The sequence below is a fragment of the Puma concolor genome, chromosome B2 (genome assembly GCF_028749965.1).
Source record: "Puma concolor isolate L17-30 chromosome B2, mPumCon1.1.hap2, whole genome shotgun sequence".
Classification (NCBI taxonomy): domain Eukaryota; kingdom Metazoa; phylum Chordata; class Mammalia; order Carnivora; family Felidae; genus Puma; species Puma concolor.
Window position 1 is genome coordinate 143057290 of NC_141671.1, and position 6020 is coordinate 143063309.

A 6020-nucleotide genomic window follows, 5' to 3' on the forward strand; every position below is an offset into this window, starting at 1 on the left:
GAGCAGGGATTCAAGCAGATATTTGTACACCAGTGTTCATAGCATTATTCACAAGAGCCAAAGGGGAGAAGCAAGCCATACGCCCATCAACAGAAGAACAGACAAAACATGGTACGTACACAAAATAGACTATTATTCAGCCTTTAAAAAGAAGGAAACTCTGACACCTGCTGCAACATGGATGAACCTCGAGGCCATTATGCTAAGTGAAATAAGTCGGGCACAAAAGGACAATATTGTATGATTCCACTTACATAAGGTACCCAGAGCTGTCAAATTCAGAGAGACAGAAAGTAGAAGAATGGTTTCCAGGGGCTGGAGGGAGAGAGGGATGGGGAGTTGTGTTTAATATCAATGTTATTGTTATGTTATCGTTTAATGGGTACAGAGATTCAGTTCTGCAAGATCAAAGAAGCTCTTAGAGATGCACGGTGGTGATGGCTGATCAACAGTGAATGTACTTGTTGCTGAGCTGTTCACTTAAAGATAGCGAAAATGATGAGTTGGGCGGTGTGAGTATTTTACCAGTTTTTTTTTAAGTACCTGGTCTTTGGACTCAGACCTAAGTTCAAATCCAACATCTGGTAGGTATGTGACCTTCAACAGGTTGCTCTCTCGGTCTCCGAGACGAAATAAGAATGCTTAAGTTGGGGGCGCCTGGGTGGCTCAGTCAGTTGGGCATCCAACTTCGGCTCAGGTCATGATCTCACGGTTCGAGGATTCGAGCCCCGCATCAGGCTCTGTGCTGATGGCTCAGAGCCTGGTGCCTGCTTCACATTCTGTGTCTCCCTCTCTCGCTGCCCCTCCCCTGCTCACTCCTCTCTCTCTGTCTCTCAAAAATAAATAAACATTAAAAAAAAGAAGAAGAACGCTTAGCTTGGAGGGGTGTTGAAAGAATTAAAACATTAAAACATGAAGGGATCTATAGAGGGTGCTGGGGATGTGCCACCCAGGTATGCTTTTGGGGACTGCGGTGTCATGGCCCCAGTGGCTGGGGTGTTGGCGGCCAGTGGCCCAGAGCGGCAAACCTCTCAGGTGTCAGCCCTGAAGGGGGCTGCCTTGCCGGGATTGGAAACCCCTGTCAGGAGACATCAATTGGTTGAGGCCAGCTTACAAGGTCCAGCCCTTTGCCGCAATCTGGGAAAACTCTGAAGGGTCATTCCAACCTTAGAGCCTCCGGCGGGTCAGCTGAGATCTTTGTGATCTCCCCTGTCCTGCTTCTCTCACATGCTCACGACCAGGAGAGAACTGCTCCTGTGGGTGGATCTGCAGCTCAGAGTCCCTTTCCAGAGAACTCTCCCCAGCTCCTGATTTCTGGAGAGCTTCCCATTGTCCTCAGAATGAAATCTGAAAAGCTGATCTTTTCCCTTCAAGGCCCTACATGGTTCACACCGGCCTGTCTCTCTTGCTGTTCTCTCTGCCTGGGGGCATTCCTCCTCTGGTAGTTGCGTACCTCATGGGTCCCCTCTCCATCCTTCTGGAGAGGCCTGCCCTAAAATGTCCCCTACAGGGGCCCCTGGCTGGCTCAGTGGTAGGCACGTGACTCTTGAGCTTGGGCTTACGAGTTTGCGACCCACATTCAGCGTAGAGACTATCTAGAAATTCAGTTTTAAAGAGGAGCCTGGGTGGTTCAGTTGGTTAAGCGTCTGACTGCGGCGCAGGTCATGATCTCACAGGTCGTGAGTTCCAGCCCCGCGTCGGGCTGTCTGCTGTCAGCACAGAGCCTGCTTGAGATCCTCTGTCTCCTCTCTCTCTCTGCCCCTCCCCCACTCATGCTCTCTGGCTCTCTCCCTCTCTCTCTCAAAAATAAATAAACCTTTTTTTTAATATTAAAAAATAAAATAAAATGCCCCCCCCCCACACACACACACACAGAATCCTGCTTTGTGTCTTTACCCTGCTCTACTGTTCCTCATAACACTTACCATCACCCGAAATGATACTATATACTCACTTGCTTGTAACCACAAGAATGTGGTTCCCCAAGGGCAGAGACTTCCTCTTCCCGGTGACCTGTGGTATTCCCAGCAACTAGAAAGCCTGGCACATAAGGCACTCAAGAAACATTTGTGGAAAGAAGTCATGAATTAGAGATAACGTACCCCGAGCATGTAACTCAACGCATGGCACAAGTCAGGGGCTCAACAGATGGTAACTATTATTTTTTTTAGCATGTTTCATACCTGTCCAATTCAGATGGCGAATGTCATATGCCTTTTTATAGTGCGAGGCTCCAAATCCCTCCAGAAAGAAATACTTTCCAACTGGACTTGATTCGTTCTAAAGCCAGTGGTGAGGGAGAACTGAGATGATTTTCGTCCAAGCTGGCCAGCTGGCTCTGCTTCATTTGAATGGCCAAGATTCTATCGCATCACGATAGGTCTCTATTAAAATTAATTATGATCAGACTCCATCCATCGCTTCCCCGGGAGAGAAGACAGAGGCTTCCGGCAAAAAGTCGTCCTGGCCACTCTCAGAGACAGAGGGCTTCTCGGAGGCCCTACGTGACATTTCTTCACTGTAATCACCAAATACGGCTAATATTATTCAATAATCTTCTAGAAACTATAAAAAGGGAGGTAATAGATGTGAACTCTGCCCCCAAATCATTTAAAATCCAAACTTGTCAGAGCAGAAGAGAGAAGAGAGTTCCCATTATTTTTCTCCTGTTCCCTCCACCCCCAGCAAATTCCCCTTTCTCCTGAGCTCTGTTCCCTCCAGGTCTGACAGGAGCGTACAGCCTGGCATTCCTATCTGTTTGACATCCCACGTTCTTGGCTGCAGAGTGACAGTGCATTTTATGAATTATATGGCACACAGTATTTCCTGCTTTGCCATATTCGGGGAGCGGCGAATACAAATGTGCGATTTAAATGCTGTTCCCTACTCTGCAGTCACCATGAAACCAGCCTTTAGAATGCGGTGTGGAACTTGCTGATAATTCTTAGCTCTCCTCCTCTTCTTTTGCAGATTCAAGAAAACCTAAGAGAGGGAAGCCCTGTCCTCACCACGAGGAGCACACACTAAGGAAGGGGCAGGTGGCAACAGCCAGGAGACAGGTACCGTGCTTGGGAAATTCACCTGCATTTTGTAATTTCATCCACACCACAGCACTTTGAGGTAGGTATTATTATCGTCAATTTACAGATGAGGTAAGAGGTTAGAAAGATTAAGTAATATACGTTGGGTCACCCAGGTGGCAAGTAATAAATTGAGATCTGAATTAAGCTTTCTTTGACCCCAAAGACTCTTCTAAGACTTTGCTATGTTGCCATGCACTCCTAGGCTGATTCCTTACTTCATTGGGCCCAAACGTGGGTTTCCTCCTTTAGAGTGCCCACTCTAGAGGTGCCTGGGTGGCTCAGTCAGTTAAGCGTTGGACTCTTGGTTTTGGCTCAGGTCATGATCTCATAGTTCATGGGTTCAAGCCCTGCATCAGCACAGAGCCTGCTTGGGATCCTCTCTCTCCTTCTCTCTGCCCCACCCCTCCTCTCTCTCCCTGTCTCTCTCTCAAAATAAATAAATGAATAAACTATAAAAAAAAAAACAAAAAACCTCCCACTCTACACTGGATCCTATCTGAAAAACCAACAAACCCATAAAAAAAAGTTGCACTACCAGATTAAAAATATTGGAAAGCCATGATAATTAAAACAGAATGGCAAGCAGTATAACAGTAGAGTTCAGAAATAAACTCAGGTATATGATAAAGGGAGCATTTCAAATCATTTCAAAAGGAAGAAAAAGTGAATTATTCTAAAATGGTCCTGGGAAATTGGTTAGTAAAACAATCATTAGGTGCCCAAAAAGCATCGGTAATAACCAATGTACCTGGTACAATTAGATGAGATGACGTGTGCCGTCCAGCCCTCTCGGGGACTGCTGAGAAAAGAGATTCAGAATACCTTTTTGAGTTCTGGGCTTTTTAAATCTCTGGTCTATATAGCACTCTGTTCTTAGTTCCTCACACAATCTCCAACGATACTTTGAATTTACAAAGTGTTTTCACTACCCTGTTAGTACAGAACAGGTGTTATTATTCCCACTGTCTATATAAGGACACTGAGGCTCAGAGAGGCCAAGTTCACAGCGGGCACGGCGTGTAAAACTTCAGCACCCGGCTTCCTGATTCCCGTGTCGCGGGCGGACTATCCCCCTCTATACAAGTCTCTCCCCACCCTGCCCTCATTTTCACATGCACACGATTTAAACAGTGGAAAACAAATATCCCCACATCAACGTTCACACGAGAACTATGTTAATTTCTCAGTATTCCTGTTCAGTCTTTGTCCAGAGCACACATATTTTTACCTAATTGCAATCCTAGTTTAATCATAATTTAGTGGCCCCTCTTTCCCCTTAACGTCGTACCCGAAGTCCCCAGTGCTGTTTACGGTTTTGTAGCAAATGACTGATGTTCACCTTCACTGTCTCTTACATGCTCCTCTCCTTTAAAGTCGTCCACGTAAATCTCCATCTCTAATCCAATTGCTCTTAAATGAATTTCTTTCACATGAGCGAGTGCGGGCCATTGTGTTCCTCTTTTCAGGCATCCATTTGTCTCCTTTCCCTCAATGAGGACTCCTGTTTCTTTTCCCAAGCTATGGGTAACTTCACATAGTGTGCTTGGAAGCCTCCGCTTTCAGAATCTCTCTCCTGTGGGTGTACATCCCAGAGCTCTTGCCCGGGTGGGGCGGGGGGGAAGCGGCAGAAGGGGGCGTCTGTTGCCTGCTGGGAGTTTATGACCACTGCATTCCTGTTAAGGATTCACTCCTCACTCCTTTTTTAACCTGTGGCTTCTCAATTTAGCTTGCTTAGGACAGTCATCACTAAAAGTATGATTCACCCCCATGGTTTCCTCCCTGGCCAGGGAGAAATTTCAAACTGAACATTTTCATCACCGTTATGTGTACAGTATGATTCATGGAGAACAGACTCTGCTTAGAGTATTAAATAAGTCATTGTTTTCAATCATCTCCACCGTGTGTTAAAAAAGAGAGACAGTTTGCATATGTAATGTTCTATTTCCCTCCATTTCAGCAGATAAAAATGGCCTCATGGAAACATACCCTGACTTGACTGGTCTCTGTTTGGAAACAAGCAGATATAGGCAGGACATGGAAATACAAGGAGAGACATGGAAAAGATACATTTTTGGTCAGTGTCTGTCCTAAGTGCTCCATAAGGTCAAGTTCAATCTACTTAAAATAACAGTGTTACGAGACCTTAAGAAGTCAGTGCCCTTGTTGGGATGAGTACCAAGTGTTGTATGTAAGCCAATTTGACAATAAATTATATTTAAAAAAAAAGAAGAAGAAGGCAGCGCCCAAGAAGGTTGTCAATAAACACCTACCGGGGGCACCTGGGTGGCTCTGTAGATTAAGCATCTGATTCTCGGTTTCAGCTCAGGTTTGATCTCACAGTTCATGAGTTCGAGCCCCAAGTTGGGCTCCATGCTGACAGTGCAAAGCCTGCTTGGGATTCTCTCTCTCCCTCTCTCTCTGCCCCACCCCTGGTTGTGCTCTCAGTCTGTCTCTCTCCCTCTCTCTCTCTCTCCCCCCTCTCTCTCTCTTAAAATAAACAAACTTTTTTAAAAAATTTAAAAATAAAAAAAGGAAATAAACACCTTCTGAATGTCTACACACAACTCTATTGGCTCTCGGAAGGAAGTTCACTGTCCCCGCTCTCAAGAAATTGATTCTCTACACTGAGTTGTCTGGCCGACAAACACACGGGGAAACTGTCAAAAGAGGGTGATATAATAAGAGGGCTGTAAAGTTTTTGCAAAAGGCTGGTTTTGATCAGGCTTCTAACCGTGAAGTGCTTTTACTTAATGAAAATGGAGATCGGGGCGCCTGGGTGGCGCAGTCGGTTAAGCGCCCTACTTCAGCCAGGTCACGATCTCGCGGTCTGTGAGTTCGAGCCCCGCGTCGGGCTCTGGGCTGATGGCTCGGAGCCTGGAGCCTGTTTCCGATTCTGTGTCTCCCTCTCTCTCTGCCCCTCCCCCGTTCATGCTCTGT

General features: G+C 46.1%; 1 long non-coding RNA gene across 1 annotated transcript; it reads right to left on the reverse strand.

Moving 5' to 3' along the window:
- Nucleotides 1-258: 258 nt before the first annotated feature.
- On the reverse strand, nt 259-5148 carry LOC147581320 (uncharacterized). Its single transcript, XR_015251673.1, has 3 exons — nt 4423-5148; nt 3832-3879; nt 259-2518 (listed from the first exon to the last, which is right to left on the reverse strand). It is a non-coding gene; the product is annotated as an uncharacterized LOC147581320 (long non-coding RNA).
- Between the last annotated feature and the right edge of the window lie 872 nt (nt 5149-6020).